Consider the following 17,573-nt stretch of genomic DNA (forward strand, 5'->3'; position numbering starts at 1 on the left):
ATAATCCATTCCCCAGGACCCGTCAGTGTGACCTTATTTAGAAGAAGGGTCTTTGAAGATACAATCCAAGGATCCCAAGATGAGATCATTCTCCATTCGGGCAGGCCCTAAATCCAATGACAAGTGTCCTTATAGGACACAGAAGAGGAGGAGGCCATGTGAGGACAGAGGCAGCAATGGGAGCGATGTGGCCACAAGCCAAGGGACGCCAGCAGCCACCAGGAGCTGGAAAAGGCAAGGAAGGATCCTCCCCCTAGAGCCTCCAGATGGAGCCCCGCCCTGCTGACACCTCCATTTTGGACTTCTGGCTTCCAGAACTGTGGGAAAATGAATTTCCACTGTTTAAGTCACCACGTTTTTGTAGTTTGTTGCCGCAGCCCTGGGACACTAATACTCCAGCTTGGGTAGAAAAAGATACTATTTCTGCAGTCTCTGTGGTTAACCAAGGCTTCTTTGCTGGATCCTTCTGGCCCCGGGGGGCTTTGTCGCTTAGGCACCCCCACCCCAGCCTCAGCATGGGCTGAGAGGTCAAACACCGTAACTCCCCGGTGGAAAGCTCTGGTTCAGAAGCCCTGGGGTTCGGCAGGAACCACGGTCCCACAGGCCACAACACTAACGTGTTGTCTCACATCGTTCACGGTTGACGGCTCCCATTTGTTTAAGATGCTTAGGAGGAAACGGCCCCGTGCCCCACTCCCATCGGAGGGGACAGCTGGATCAGAGTGCTCTGAGGCTCAGCAGAACTTCGCCAGCCGTGTGTGAAAGGGTGACACAGGTGCAGAGACGGTGGGTCCCCCCGGCCTCTGGGAGGAAGTCGCCGACCAGGGCTCCTCCGGCCATCAACAGCCTCCGCCATTTCCTGCTGGGTACTGGCCTCGAAATTTGGGACACTTAGGGCAAGCTCTGCCCAGGCAGAGGGCGGGCAGGGAGTAGCTGGGACAATGATGGGGCAGAGGGACAGTCGGAGGAGAGAGGCGGAAGGCGGGAAGGCCTTGGTGGTTCTGGACAGTGGGCCCGCAGCCGGCACAGTGGCACGAATGGCCGGAAGAGAAGCGGTCTGGAAATGGGAAAAAGGGAACTGCTTCCCCCAGCAGGGCGCCCGGCAGGGGGGCGGGGAAGCCGGCAGAAGGAACTGTCCCCACGAACCTCACGTGGACAGATGGTTTCTCGGTGTCATTGACCTTGCCCTCATGCGTGAACAACTGGGGTGATCTTAGGAACCCCAAGCTCATGAGAACTCGAGCACTTCTGAAATTGCCCGGCCCAGCTTCCCCCGCGCTTCCGAGGGGGGGGCTGGCGGTCTGCTCGGTCTGCTCGTGGCTTCTTTTCCAGCCGGCTTAGCGTTGTGTTCGTGTTCTTCCACTTTAAAGAGAAAAAGGAACTGGAGAGTCTTGTTGTGACATGTTTTTGAGCCTGGACTTGGTTTCCTCGGGGGACGCTGAGGCAGCAGCGATGTCACCAGCCCGCAAGGGACGCTGCGCAAGGCGGTGGCCAGGCCGCTGCCGGGACGAGACCCCAGTGAAAGACCCTCCGTCTCCTGGGCCTCCGCGATGCAAGAGAAGCCTGGACGGTGGTGTCTTGTCAGGCCCGGCACACCTGGTGGCAGCGGGGCAGATACACGGGGACAGCCCCAGGGAGCTGGGGACCCTCCCCCTGGGCGGTGAGCGTCTTGGTGCCCCGGTTCCAGAATGATCACCATCTCGGGTCTCGTGAAGTTTGGCTGTTTTTACTTGTGTTAGACCTGCTCTTCGGTCATCACAGCCTCCCTCCGAGGCAGGTCCCCACCCTCCTCCTCTTCATCACTGCCGTCGTCACCCCCACTCTGCACACTGGGAGGCTGAGGCCCGGAGAGGCTATGACCTTCAGCAGGACACGAAGCAGGCGGTGGGGGGCCAGGACGCGAATGCCGTCCCGCCAGCTCCCAGCCAGGCCAGACGTGCCGTGTCCCAAACCCAGGGCAGAGAGAGGCTGGTAGGGGGGTGGCCCCGGGGATGTCAGGGCTGGGCAGGTCAGAGAAGCAGCTCACGTGGACACCGACACTTGTGCCGGAGGCATGGCAGCCTGTCCCACTCGGCCCGGGGCCCGGGCCGCCCCTCCCGCCCCCCCTCCTGCCCCCTGCCCACCCCTCCCTCAAGACCCGGTGTTCACATCCGCCCCCCCCGCCTCACGCTGAGCATTCTGCTCACGGCACCACCCGGCCCACCTCCTCACCTGCCCGCACCTCCCCAGTCCCCCCGCTAAGTCCCTCTTGTCTCTGCCACCCAGGCGGGGCACCCCCTGCGGCCCACAGCCCAGACTGGCGCTATCACTTAGGTGGGTCTCCCCAGTTAACTGGGTTAACTGGGTCTCCCAGTTAGCCCTCAGGCCCCACTGCCAACTCAAGGGGCTTTCTCAGCACGCCGAGCCCCAGACCCTTCAAGCCCAGACCCTCAGCCCAGGCCTGCTCACCCACCAGGTTAGGCCCCATCGCACACCCGACCTCCACAGCCCCCCAGGCTCACCGCCACCAGTGCTCCACACCCGTGAGGACCGGGATGCCTCGCGGCTTAGTGGAACCAAGGCTGAGTTCTGGCTCTGGGACAGAGAGAGGGAAGGAGAAAGGAAAACGCGAAGCATACACATGCCTGTGTTTGTCCAGTCAGGCCGTGGCTCACCGCCATTCGTCTCCCGCTGTGTGAGTTTTCACTGGCTGCGCTCCGTGAAGGTCCCAGGGATCCCGCAGACGGCAGAGTCCCCTGAGCTACGGGGACCTACCGGGGGCCTCGGGACGTGCGGCCAGGCTTGCCTGTCCACCCAGTACTGACGCTTACAGAAACGCTGGGGTCCCGCCTGCGTAAAGCTGACGATGGCTGTTCCTAGATGGTATAGTTGGGGTGGCTTTTTGCGTTCTTTCTCGCATTTTCTGTGTGATCTGAGCTCTTTACGGTCAGAATGTATCTTTTATAAAAGGGACAAGACTATTATTATTCACCGTTATGATCAGTATTATTTTAATCACCCGGCGCCATCTTGAAAAACAGATTTTCTCAGGGCAGTTCTGTGTGATTCTGATTCTCTGGGCCTGGGGTAGGACCAGGGGCAGGACCCCATTGACTCGGGTGGGCAGCCCGTCTGGGGAACCCCTGGTGCTCCCCAGAACCTCCCTGATGAGGGTCACCTGAGCGCTGGTCCCACGAACACAGCCCCAGGCCCGGGCCGGGACACCCAGGCGAGGCTGTCAACATGGCCGGCTGGCCTGAAATGAATCTTCCCCCAGGACAGTGGGGGCTGATCTCCAGCTCTGCGTCCTGGAGGATGACACAGCCATGAGTCACCCACGGGAATCCAATCAAACCTGAGCTGGAAACGAGGAGGGGGGGGGGGGTCAGCCAGGTGGCAGCTGTGGCCAACAGAAGACCCGTCAGTCTCTCTGGAAGCCTGCAGACTCTCTGCTCACTCAGATGGGGGGAGTTTGTCCCAACTTCAGCCTCCCAGGGACTTTTGAGACTCTAAGGACATTGTCTTTTTTTCTTTCTTTCTTTCTTTTTTTTGGCCCATGCTTCCACCTAAAGTCAAGCCTTCCACTCATGCTCTGAGTTCCGTTCTTTCTCCACGACTCGAGCACATTGGTCTAGCAATTGTCTCTTCTCTTCCGCACCGTCCGGTTACCTCTCGGCATCGGATTATTCCCAACATCGTACAAGTGCGCCTAAACATACCTCACCTTAAAGTAAGAAAAGGGAACCTTCACTCACTTGCCCTCACACGCTTCTCCAGCAACAACTTCAATTCTCTGCTTCTCTTTCAGCATTCTGAAAAGAGTTGCCTCCACTTACCGTTCCTACCTCTCTCCCTCCCGTCTTCTCTTGAACCCACGCCAGCCGGGCTTTTTCTCCTCCACCGCCTTGACTCTTTTCAAGTTCGTCGGCAGCTCTACACCGCCAAAGGCGACGAGCAGTTCTCCGTCATTGTCTTATTTAACCTATTGGCATGTGACACGGCTGACCACCTCTTCCTTTCGGGAGTCCTTTCTTTACTTGGCCTCTGGAGCACATCACACCCTCCTGCTTCTCTTCGGACTCCCATTGGCCATTCTTCTTGGCTTCGTCTGCTGGTAGCTGGACTTCACTCTGATCTGTAAAGGTTGGAGGACCCCCAGGTACTGTCCTGGGACTGTGTTCCTCCATCTAACTCACTCTCTTGATCTCTTCTCACCTCTTGGCACTGAGTGTCGTGCAAAGGCTGATGACTCTCAGATATTGACCTTCACCTTGGACCTCTCCCCTGAATACCACACCTGCGTATCCAACTGCTTGCTTAACAATCCCGATGAGATGCATGACTTTCGGGTCACATACAAAAATGTTCAAAACCAAACGACTGATTTCCGCCCCGCAACGCCTCTTTCTACATTTTTCCTGGTAAGGGGGACCCCATTCTTCCAGTTCCTTAGACCCAAAACCTTGAGCTCGTTTTTAGTCCTCTTTCCAGTGGTGTGCAGGTAAATGTGTGACAGCGGGCTCTCAGCTCCGAAGGGTGGGCAGTGGAGGAAGGCCCAAATTCTCTGTGTAAATACCACCATCATTACCCATTTGTAGCTGCAAATGTCACATCACAGGACATTCGAGGTGGGAGGGATGCCTAGCGGCACGCCGTTATGTAGCATTTCCACCACACAGGTGCAAAAGACATGAAGAACTTCAAGAGCATGGGTAATTGTAAAAACGGTGGTCAAATAGTTAGGAGGTGATCGATGTTTCATATTTATTTATTCTTGCCTTTTTGTTCTAGGAGTATTTTCTTGGAGAACAAACGGGGAACGTTCAGGAGCCAACGCGACAGAAGGAGCTCAACCAGGGCAACGAATCTGGGAGCCAGCCGACGATGAACCACCCCCCGAGTAAAGCCATGGTCAGTAGACATTACGGGACCACTTCACTGTGAGCTATTTAAGTCCAAGTCCACAGATGAGCCGACATGGCCAGCTCAAGAGCCCCAGAAACCCAAATGCCAAGGTCCCTTCACACTTGGAACATAAAACATATGAGTCACAGCTCATAGAGGCAAGAGACTGCGGGGTGGTGGGGCTTCTGGCTCCTTCCACAGCATGGCTGTAGGGGACCTTCTGCTATGGGGCATGCGCACCCAGCCACCTGCCAAGAATTGGGGTGCAAGTTTGGTGGGAAAAGCTGTGGTAAAGAGACCATGGTCAATTGGGCCCTGAGCTCCAGTGTTGGAGACTGGTTTGCCCCCAAACCGAAACACTGGCCAAAGGAAACACCAAGGAGCTATCCCAAATGACGGTGGTCACGGCATCAGCCTCACAAGCTAAGATACAAACAGAAAATTGATGGGGACAAGTCTTCCCTTCTAAAGTAGATAATTGAAGGCTGCGTGGGCTGAATGTGTCCCCCCAAATCCATGTGTTGAAGCCCTAACCTCCAGTGGGATGGTATTTGGAGGTGGGGCCTTGGGGAGATATTTAGGGGTGGGTGACATCATGTGAGTGGGGCCCCCATTATGGGACTGTCGTTCTTATAAGAGGCAATGTCAGAGCTCTCTCTCCTCCATGGGAAGACAGAGCTAGAAACCAGGAAGAGAGCGTTTGCCAGGGGGCAGCTGGGCTGGCACCCTGCATTTGGAAGTCCAGCCTCCAGACCTGTGACAAACAGAGATCTGTCGGTCAAGCCCCCGGCTATGGTGCTTTGTTATGGTGGCTGTGTAGAAAATATTACTGAGGCATTTAATATTTTTCTTTTCAAAAAGCACTGCTGTCTGTGAGGTCACCTTGTGAGCAGGCCTCTAAGGAACCACATCTGGTAGGAAACTCATCCATGGGTAAACAGCCCTCCGCACTCCTGAAAGAACTTTCCAGAACCTCCTTCTGTGTTGAGGAGAGGGCACCCCTTCTTCATGTGTGAACACCAGCAGGTGTCTCTCCCATAAAGCAAGTCTTGACAGGAAAAGGTGAAGGGGAGGAGAACAGGATGGTCAGGGTGGGTGAGTTGATAGAACATTCCATCCACGAATACCCAACTGACTTCTCGGCAAGGCCCTGCCAGTTTTTAAGATTTTATCAACTACGATGAGCTTCTCAGAACATGAGCCCGTGGAGGGTCATAGGTGAATGTTCAGATTCAATCAGAGCCTTTTCACTCTTCAACTTCCTCTCCTAACTGCTGGGGCCTACCCCCAGCACATACAATATGCTCCCCCTTAGTCCCAGCAAACAGCTCTTCGTGAGCCTCTGAAAGTCTTTTTTTTTTTTTTTTGAATGTTTATGATTTTTGAGACAAAGAGAGAGCAAGCATGAGTTGGGGGGGTGGGGGGGCAGAAAGAGGGAGAGAGAATCCCAAGCAGGTTCCATGCTCTCGGCACAGAACCCAATGCAGGGCTCGATCCCACGAACAGTGAGATCCCGACCTGAGCCCAAATCAAGAGTCGGACAGTTAACCAACTGAGCCACCCAGGCGCCCCTGCCTCTGAGAGTCTTTACTGGCTTTCCCTATCAACTCCCCTGCGGCCCTGGAGTCTCAGACTGGGTGACCCCAGAGCCTGGGTTCCAGTCAGGGCATAAGCCTGGGGCTCAAAATTTAAGGGGCACCGAAAACCCTAATCAAGAAAAATAATATTTTAACGTAATGTTATTCTACATAATCAAAATGAATGCAAAACAAGAAGAAAAACCAAAACCGTGATGAACAAAGTACCAAAAGTTTAAATAAAAGCAGGATCCTCCGGGGACAACAAGAAATACATAAGGGTCTACTTCCCAGACAAGGCGAGGAGGCCAGGGCCAGGCCTCAGAGCCAGTCTCAGGGCCAACACGCCAGCCCTGAGTGTTGTCTCACGGCAGTTATTCCCAGGGGGCCGGGCCCAAGGTCGCTGCACCCCCTCGAAGGGTCCTGGACTCCCAGCACGAGGGCGATTCCAGGGAACCCCCCGGTCCCAGCACTTGAATCATCGACGGTGATGAACCGGTGTGGGTTTCGTTTCTCAACTTCCAATCCATCATGGGTTGATACTTTTGTAAAATACAATAAAAAGGAAATTTCTGGAAAGATGATGTGGAAAAAAGGATACCAAGCACAAGCCAACTTTTTAATTGCCATATTCCATTCTAACAGTACGTGTCGTACCATCATATGCAACAGATCGTTACTCGCTCACATGGCTGCCATGTGTCTAAATGCCTGCTCTAAATTTTTGTACTTCCTAGATCATTAACAGCCCATGCCCGGCCAGGACATGACATGCCCGGTCATGTCATACCGAGTAACACAGATCTGGCCCCGCCCCCCTTCCAGAAAGCAAGGGGACCAAGCACTGGGGACCCGTAGGGTCTGCTTCTGCACCCCCCGTCACCATCCCCACCCCATGGGGCCGAGCACATTCCCATCTCTCTTCACAACAAATCGTTGGTTCTCAGTCTGAGTGAGCACCCAGCCTGCTGTCCCGGTGACAGAAGCAGGATGACTGGTCCCCGGGGACGATCAAGAACACAGAGAACTGAGAACGAAGGGAAATTGGCTGTCCCCCTTCCCCGCACTCTCGCCTTCCTCCCTCCTTGTCCAGACCCTATTGGCTGATTCCAGAAGCCCTTCCAAGGCACCAGAGCCAGGATCAATGTCCTGCCCCTTTATGATCTCAGGGGCACGGTGGCTTCTCCTCTGTCACCCCACGCCTGGGGCTGCCGCGCAGTTTCCCCGGGCTCAGCGTGCCTCTCGAGGGACACCCCAAACCTCTCCTTCCCTTGCTCAGCAGCAAGCATCCCTGGGGCTCCCTCTTAGGGGATCAGATGCCAACGAGGGCCCAGTCACTAATGGGCACGAAAATACTACAAGTAATAACAGCCACGTACACTGAGCCCTGACATGAACAGGCGATGTGCCAAATGCTTTTAATGATGATCCAATTCAAGCCTCGTGACTGTAAGATGGGTATTATTATCAATCCCGGGTTACAGATGCGAAAACTGAGGCTCGCAGGGTTAAGTAGCTTGCCCGAAGGCTCAGAGCCCTGAGTGCCAGAACAGGAGTCCCACTCCTCATGTGTGGGGTCTCTTCCCAGAGCAAAGACGGGTGGGGTCAACAAGGAGAAACCCAGGTGGGAAAGACGACGTGTGCCTCACCTGGGTGGACGCATCTCCTGGGTGGAGCCCCAGTGGTCATCCCTGGCTCTCCTGATGGCCCTTCTGTCACTGGGGTATGGGCCACCCCATTCCTGCTCCGCTGGGCACCAGCCGAAAGATGGAGGTGTTCCCGTCAGTGGACTGTCCCCGGCGTGAAGGAAAGGTATGCAAAAGAACACGAGAAAGGCAGACAAGGCAAGTGCCAGACTCTGAAATGCAGGCCAGGAACTCAGACTTCCCTGGGAGCAGGGAGCTATGAATGGTTCCCCGGAAGGAAGGGGGTGTCATTAGGACTGCGTGTGGGGTTGCCTATGAAGCCGGGAGAGACTGAGCAGGAGACAGGACGGCAGGCTACTGCAACCATCCAGGCGCAGGGCAATGCCGTCTGAGCCAGGGAGAGCGGGCAGGGACGGGAGGAGACGGTGGAGGCCAGGCCCACTTCCGGAAAGCGGCAGGTCCTAAAGCTGAGAGCCAGATAAGCAACGGTGCCATCTCGCTGGCCCTCCCACACCCCTTCAGCCCTTCCTGGCTTGTTTCCTAAACCTAATAGGAGTGCAAATCGCCTTCAAAAACCACACTGCCCAGTTCAAGCTGCCTGATAAGGGCTCCAGGGGCTTATCCCCTCAGGGAACACAGCTCTGATGTTGAGAAAGTTACTTGAGCCATCATCTAGTATACGGGTTGGGACATTGAGAATTCAAACCCCTTTTCTGGTGCTCAGACTGCCAGCCCCAGGCCGTCACCCCCTCCTCGCTGGCCGGCCTCCTGATGTCATAGTGAGTCTGTTAGGGTGCATCCTCAGTAAGAATGTGACAGGTGGAGCCCTGTTGGGAAATGATAGGGGGGCGGGGAGGGTGTCCGAAAGCCTCACACGTCCCCGGCCACGCGAGGGAGGGGCGGGAAGGTCAAGGACAGGACACGGAGGGGCGGGGCTCACCACACCCGTGCAGAGAGTTTTCAGATGCCCACTTCATCTACTTCTCTCTAAAGATGGGGCTTAGTGGCCCATTTCAGAGATTAGGAAACTGAGGCCCACGGAGACTAAGCAGCAGGTGACACCCAGGCAAGAGCCCAAACCAGGGCCGAGTTCCGGTTCTTTCAAGCCCTAGAAAACCATCCTCTGCTTTGGAATTGTGTTGTCCATCCAGCCCTGTTGACTTTCTCAGAGATCCCTTTCTCCTGAGAGGTGTCTCCTCAAATTTACGATTTAAATACGGAAGCCGACACGGGAGTTCACACGGCCCAGGTAGAGGGGGAGTGACTCTGAGACGCTGCTTCCGGAATCCACAGACAGAGCAGACCCCAGGCTCACTTCTTTCAGACTTATGACCTCTGTCCTCTGCGGGCACCAGGGAGGGCCTGGGACAGCCCACGTGCCCCCCGCCTCCCCCACCAGCGGCTCTCACATCCCCAGGCTCAGCGTGTTTCGTCTGCTGGTGAACCAAGGGGAGGGCCTGCCCCGCGTTTTGGGGCCTCTCCAGAAAGACCAGAAGGCGGGGGGGGGGGGGGGGGGGGGCGTATGGCAGCCTCTGGGAGAGGGGCGCCAGCCTGAGGCAGCGGGGGGCTCTCAGGAAACCCCTACCCAGACCTGACGAGGGAGACACGGGGCCCGGCACGTGGCAGACAAAAAAAGTGTCACCGGTGAGAAAAAATGGCAGACAGTGGAAAAGAAAGGCCTGCTCGGTTTCCACAGGAGCAGGGCCGGGGAGCAGGAATTTCGAAGGGGTGATTCTGCGGGCTGCAAACTAAGATTCATTCACGAGGGAATTCCCGAAACAGGACTTTGCGGCCCAGGAAACGGGGAGTTTGTGGTAAACTCGGAGACGGTCGGGACTCAGAGAGACTCAAGGCAGCATCTGTCCCCACCTGATATCTGAATTCTCCCCACGTCACCCTCAACAAGTGCCACCCGCAAATCACAGCACACACTCCTTCTCTCCCCTGGCTCACAAGTGCCCACCGCCCTAGAGCCGGGGGTAGTGGGTCCAGCTGAAACCCACTGTCTGGGGGGCTGGGGGGGTAAGGGCTATCTGACAGGTATGCACCCCACTGTCTGGGGGGGGTAAGGGCGATCCAACAGGTAACTGGAAATGACAACACCTATGACAGGACCCACCCTGAAAGTTCTGACTTTCTCTGGAGAGTCAGGTAAGGCCCCTCCTGAGGACTTGGCTCAAGCTGAAGAATGAGCCAAGAATGAGAATGAGAATGTGAATGTGTGACTTAGACAAAGGGAGGGCCTGTGTGTGTGGGGGGGGGGGTGTGCACGCATGGGCAGGGCGAGCACGCGGGCACGGGTGTGTGAGGATGGATGTGTGTGTGTGTGAAGGGAAACGGGTGTGCGCGTGCAAGAGAGGGTTGAAGAACTCCGTGTGGGTGCGTGTGTGTGTGTGTTCGCACGGACGTGTGTGTGAACGAGCACGAGTGATACGCACGGGCAGGCACGTGTGTTCATGTGAACATACAGATGCGCACCTTGCGTGTACGTGGAGCGTGAGGCTACACGTAAATGTGCGTGAGCGTGTGTCTATGAATATGTGAGTGTGTGTGTGTCCGTGTGTGCTCGTGCAGGGGTGAGCGTGCACCACATATTCTTGTGTGCGAATGTGTTCACGTGTACATGAGTGTGAGTTTCCGCATGCACGGGTGTGAGCATGTTTGCACGATTGTGTACACACGTGGGGGAGTCTGCGCGTGTCCCTACGGGTGTATTTGCAAGTGTGTCTGTGTATGCACGTGTCTCGGTGTTTCTATGCACACGCATGTGTGGGCACGTTCCTGTGCGTGCCCGTACGTTGTGTGGATGGGTGTGGGTGTGTGTGTGTGTGTGCGTCCCTGTACGTGGTGGGTGTGGACACGTTCCTGCGTGTGAGCGTGCTTACGAATGCATGTGTGTGCCCATCCATGTGGGCAGCAGGGATTGTTCACAGAAGGAAAAGAGCAGCCGGTGTCGGGGGAACACGGAGAGCAAGTCCCGTAGCACGAGATGCCACCGGGCCTTGATGGCCAAGTCCGCCATCACCGTCTTCGTGCGAAGCCTGAGGCGGCTGAGCAGGTGTGTGACATGTGACATCTGCATTTGAGAATGAGCTTCTCCGATTGCTTGCAGGGGCATAGGCTGTGAGAGGGGAAGTCAGGTCCTCGGAGGGACGGTCTGGAGCTTTGGCAGTCATCTGACGGGGCCCTCCCCACCGTGGGCTGTACCCAGAAGTACATAAACGTCACCGCAACCTCCGGCTTCTTCTTCTTCTTCTTTTTTTTTTTTTTTTAAGTTTATTTATTTATTTATTTTGAGAGAGACAGAGCATGTGCACGAGGAGCCAGGGAAGGGGCAGAGAGAGAGACAGGGAGAGGATCCCAAGCGAGCTCTGTGCCGTCAGCAAAGAGCTCAACGCGGGGCTCGATCTCATGAACCCAAGAGCATGACCTGAGCTGAAATCAAGAGTCGGGTGCCTTGGGGCGCCTGGGTGGCGCAGTCGGTTAAGCGTCCGACTTCAGCCAGGTCACGATCTCGCGGTCCGTGAGTTCGAGCCCCGCGTCAGGCTCTGGGCTGATGGCTCGGAGCCTGGAGCCTGTTTCCGATTCTGTGTCTCCCTCTCTCTCTGCCCCTCCCCCGTTCATGCTCTGTCTCTCTCTGTCCCAAAAATAAATAAAAACGTTGAAAAAAAAAATTAAAAAAAAAAAAGAGTCGGGTGCCTAACCGACTGAGCCACCCAGGCGCCCCCCCACCCCCCACGCACCAACTGCTTCCACCTTGTATCTCAAAGTCTATTGGTTGTTTTTTTCCTAGTTAAGTGGTCCCGGTTCCCCAGCTGCCCTAGGACTGTCCCTCCTAAATAGGCTGCAGCGTCCGCAGACTTCTCGCGGCGGCACCCCTGATCCTGTAGCCTGGATTCTGGACCTCCTATTTCTGTTAATCCAGCCTGAGCTCAAATGGAGGCCACTCTTCGCAGCTGACGTGGTCCTGTGTTCCAGTCCAAGAGCCCGGTGGTCGTCCTCCCACGGGGCTTCTGAGTCTCTCACGGAGCAGCTGAGCAGAGCCCAAAACTAGCTGGAAGACAGAAGGCATAGAAGATACCAAGAGCCCATACAAGGCAAGGGGCTGATGCATAAGCTATGGACTGGAGTTCACATCTACATGGTTCAAATCTACAGAGAGGATCAAGAGGCAAATGACTTCATCTGTCTGTTGCCTTTCTGTAAATAGGGCAAACAGGGCTGTGGAGAGGAGAAATATACACAAACCAGCTAGCGTGGGTTCCGGTGTTTGGCTCACGCTGTGGTAGGTAGCCTCCAGACGACCCCCAGTGGTTCGCACCTCCTGGCTGATTCACAGCCTTGTGGAGTCCTTCGCCTTCCCACCGAACAGAGATATCGTGGAAATGTCACGGGTGCCATGCTGTGGATACGGATGTGACATCCATGTCCGGGTCACAGGATACATGGAGCTTCTGACTCCTCTCTCCCCCCATCACTTGCTCTGAGAGAAGCTGGCCGCCATGTTGTGAGGACACCCAGGCAGCCACGTGGAGAGGTCCAGGAACTGGGAGAAGGAAGAGGAAGGAGAAACTGAGGGCCCCCTGCCAACAGCCAGCGCCAGCCCACCGGCCGCCCGTGTGGAGCCGCCTTGGAGGACAATCCTCCAGCCCCAGACCAACCTTCAAATGACAGCAGCACCAGGTGACATCTGAATGCGCCCTGATGGGAGACCCCAAGCCAGAAGCATTCCGCGCAGCCACTCCCAAATTCCTGACCCGCAGACACTGTTTGAGTCACTGTGTATTGCTGTTTCAAACCACTAGATTTGGGGGTAATCCGTTACACAGTAATAGACGATCAATGCAGCTCTACACAGCAACTATTGTTTGAGGCCATTTATTTGAGGAGAGGTGGTTAGGAGCCTCTGGTCACTGCTCGGCCTATTTAGGTAGTCCAAAGCTCCCAGATGAGAACAAGAAAGGCCGTTCGGCGGGAGCATGAGGCTGGGGGCGGGGGGGGAGCGGGGGGCGGGAGGGTGCAGCTGAGACATGGCTATCTAAGTGCCCCTGCACAGGAAGGAGAATAACGGCATTGAATGAGCTACGAGTGTTCCAGAAGATAAGCAGAGAAATGCTTCCAGTGTATGCCAGGTGCAGAAAGTAGACTGATATTTTTAAAATAATAACTTCCCAGACTTGGCACCGTGTTCACGAGACCCGGCCAGCTATCCAGAGCATGGTTCCCACGCAGGACAGACAAATCCCACAGGATGTTACGACTTTACCCCTACAGGACCACTTGGGAAATGGAAGCGTCTGAATATTGGTTCTGAGCCAAGGTAGGACTGGACTCCAGGGTCCTGTGATTCAACGCACGGCCTCGGGTTTGGGGCGGGGATGGCAGAAGGACCCCAGTACTGACATGGACCGCCCGTCCCTAAGCCCAGATTTCTTCACCCACAGGACTGGGGTATCAGCACTGCCTTAAACATCACTGGACTGCGAAGATTAAAGTCGGTGAGGCATATAAACGTGTGCCTTGCAAATTGTAGAGTGCCTACAAACAGGGGTGGCTGAGTGGCTCAATCACTTAAGCATCTGACTCTTGACTTCAGCTCAGGTCATGATCTCACGGTTTGTGGGTTTGAGCCCCACAGTGGGCTCTGGGCTGACAGCACAGAGCCTGCTTGGGATTCTTTCTCTCCTTCTCTCTCTCTCTGCTCCTCCCCTGCTTGTGCTCTGTCTCTCTCAAAATAAATAAATAAACTTAAAGGGGGGGGGGCACCTGGGTGGCTCAGTCGGGTAAGCATTCGACTTTGGCTCAGGTCATGAGCTCACAGTTCATGGGTTCGAGCCCCACATCAGGCTCTGTGCTGACAGCTCAGAGCCTGGAACCTGCTTCAGATTCTGTGTCTCCGTCTCTCTCTCTCTGCCCTTCCCCTGCTCACACTCTTTCTCTCTCAAAAATAAATAAACATAATTTTTTTAATAGAAGAGAGAAAAATACCTACAAAGAAATGTAGAGGGCCTTTTTTTTTTCATAAGGCGCTAACTGTCTCAGGGACAACAGTGAAGACTGAAATAGAAGACAAGACACCAGGAACAGGGCAAAGCCAGAGACTCCATGCCCTTACCAGAATCCAAGGACCTAGATTCTGTTCCCAGCCACAGAATGCGCCAGCTGTGTGATCCTAAGCAAGTCATTTTCCTTGATTGTGAAACAGGAAGTGGAGCTGAAATGTCTCCAACGGCCCTTCTAATCCAATGTCTATTATATACCTAGGGGATCCAACAACGTGATTAACAAGACTAAACTAGCAGATACTGAGTTTTGTGCCCCACAAGCAGAAAATATACCTTTTTCTCAGGTTGGTGATGGAGGATTGACAAAAACTTACCACAGACATGTCCAAAAAGGTGAACTTTTTACATTACAAAGAGCAGAAATGATACAAGCCATTTTCCAAACCACAAAATCCAACAAAAGCTACACTGGAATGACAAAAAATCTGAAGACCAAAAATAGATGATAGATAGATAGATAGATAATAGAGAGACACAGAGAGAGAGAGAGAGAAAGAGAGAGAGAGAATAGACAGACAGGTGATAAGATAGATATCAATAAACAAGAGCCTATTTGAAAACTAAAATACTCTTCCTATTGAGTTTAGAAAATGAATAATACCACAGAAAATTAGAATATGACTTGTTGAAACTCATCACATACCATCAAAGCTCTATTTGGAGGTAAATTCATTAATATAAAGATGTCTTCATTATTAAAATAAAACACTACAGTTTCCCCTTCTGCAACGAAGCATGAATAACTCCATGGACCACTCCCTACTGAGACAAGCGAAGCTGGCAAAAACTATTTCTAAAAAACAAAACAAAACAAAACAAAAAAAACAGAACCATTTAAAGTTTCTGGGAACGGTCCTAAGAGCATATGACAAATGAGGAAACATCTATTCAGCAACATCTAGAACCGCAAGAACATTCTAGAACATCTAGAACAGCAAGAATCTAGCACATCTCGGCCACAAAGACATTTCTCTTCCCCCTCTCAAGCTCAGCTGTACAGAAGCTTCCCCTGGGGGTGGGGTGCAGCCAAAGAAGTCAGGGCTCCCTGTCCCCCCGTCAGCTGGGAAAGACAGGCCACCAGCATTTTCATGCCCTCCAACTCCAAGTCGAAAAGGCTAAATTCCTGGGGAGTGTGGCAGAGAGGTCGAGGCTACCTTCCTCCCAGCCACCTCAGGCAGAGCAGGCCAGGAAGACGGGGCCCCCAGCTCCCCTCCTCCCAGCGGGCTCCTAAGGCGCTGTATCCATGGGAGAGACAAGCACAGAAGCCCAGAAGCACCCAGGGCGAGAGCTCAGAGTTTGCCCAGGAAGAAGGCAGTGCCTGAGAAAGGAGAGCTCCAAAGGGCTTCCAAGGAACCGACTGTATTTAAAACAGAATGTGGGGAAGTTGAAGCCCAAGGGCACTCCTGAAAACAAAAGCCCCTCTTAATTTAGAGCAACCAGCTAAACCAAAAGCTAGCTGGTCCACCAGAGACAAACGAGGAAAGACACAGCCAAGAAGTGTCCTCCTGGACTCCAAACAAGCCTCGAAGACTGCCTGAACTTAACTGGATCAGACCAGGGAACAATTTATGCCCCAGGACATTTTGAAAACAATTGAGCAATCAGCCGGTGATTAGTGGAAACGGGCTGGGTCCAGCACCAAAGGAAGCAGACAACTTCACAAAGAGATCAGGAACAGACACCAAGAGGGCTAAGAGCCTGCCATCCCAGGGTAGAGGGGCTCTGCCCAAGAACGTACTCTCAGAGGTTAAAGAGTGTTCCAAAATGGATCATGGTGATGGATGCACAGCTTGGGGAATATACTAAAAACCACTGAGTTGTATACTGCGAATGAATGAACTCCATGATGAGTGAAGTACATCTCAACAAAATTATTAACAGAAATAGGCAAAGAGTGCGCTTATCTTGATGAGCACCAAGAAATGTCTAAACCTGTTGAATCATTCTATCATACACCTGAAACGAATGTGTCACTGTATCTTAATTATACTTAAATAAAAATATTTTTTAAGAAAATAAACTTCAAGGGGAGCCTGGGTGGCTCAGCCGGTGAAGCGTCCGGCTTCGGCTCAGGTCATGATCTCGCAGTCTGTGAGTTCGAGCCCCACGTCGGGCCCTGTGCTGACAGCTTGGAGCCTGGAGCCATGCTTCAGATTCTGTGTCTCCCTCTCTCTCTCTGCCCCTCTCCCGCTCACGTTCTGTCTCTCCAAAAGAAATAAATGTTAAAAAGATAAATAAAATAAAATAAAATAAACTTAAAGATACAGAAGATAAATTACTTACATAGTCCTCTCTGTATTATTTCAAAGAATCCAGTCTTAAGAAAAGATGATGGAATTAATTAATAATTTACTTTTTGGACATCTTGCTACTCTTGATGGGGTTTTGGAATGGCGGGAGTTTGGAGCCGAAGGCCAAGAAGGAATTCTTGAGATCTTTGGTGCAAAAAAAGATGATTTTATTAAAGCACGGGGACGGGACCCGTGGGCAGAAAGAGCTGCCCTGGGGCTATGAAGAGTGACTGGTTACATACTATGAAGTTGGGGAGGTAAAGTCAAAATGAGGCCTCCAAAGAGACTTGGATATGCTAAAGAGGATTCCTAAGATATCTGAGACCTTGCTGTTGTCAAGCCAAGGTTGTTTTTCCTCTAATAAGGCATTAGCGTTATGACAGTAGGATGTTCCTGGAGAACACCCTGTATTTGCCTCAAGTATTTGTCAATGGGCTGCAGGTTATAAGGAAATTTAATTTCACCTGCCATTTCCTTCTTGCCTTTGTTCCCCACATCACTATGGAGGGGGGAGGGGGTGATATCAGGGTCCCAGGAAACAGAGTCTATAGTTTTCTGGAGATTAGGCTATTGATAAAATCTCCTTGTAATTTACTAAGATATTTGTAAATAGACGGAGACTCAGGTCGTGCGGGTCGATGATCTCTACCAGTTAACCATTTGTTTTCCCCTTTCCTTTGTTCTAGGGCAGCCAGGAGAGCCCGAGGAATATCACGCATGTCCCACCTGGGGGGCGGGGTGCTGGCTTGTACTTTGCCCTCAGCTTGCCTTATGCTCCCTTATCACTCTTGTTTCTCTCTACGACAGTCTGGATTTCTGCAGAATGCTTCCAAGTACCCTGAAAAGCCCTCATTTCAGAAGACCTTTTATTTGAGTCTTGGCCTTTGAACGAAAAGAGAAATTTCATCCGACACTCCCAGAAGAGCATGTTCCCTCTGTTGCCTGCTCTGTCTTCTTCCTCTGAGTAATCCCTTAGCAGGGGCATCACGACAGGCTGCCCCTCCCGGGGTCTGCATTTCCTCCATCAGCGTGGCCCCCACCTAGATGTGCTGTGTGTGCAGCTCCCCAGACAGCCAGGGAGGGGGCAGATCTCCAGTCGAAGGCTTCTGT

The sequence above is a fragment of the Leopardus geoffroyi genome, chromosome D2 (genome assembly GCF_018350155.1).
Source record: "Leopardus geoffroyi isolate Oge1 chromosome D2, O.geoffroyi_Oge1_pat1.0, whole genome shotgun sequence".
In the NCBI taxonomy this organism is placed as follows: domain Eukaryota; kingdom Metazoa; phylum Chordata; class Mammalia; order Carnivora; family Felidae; genus Leopardus; species Leopardus geoffroyi.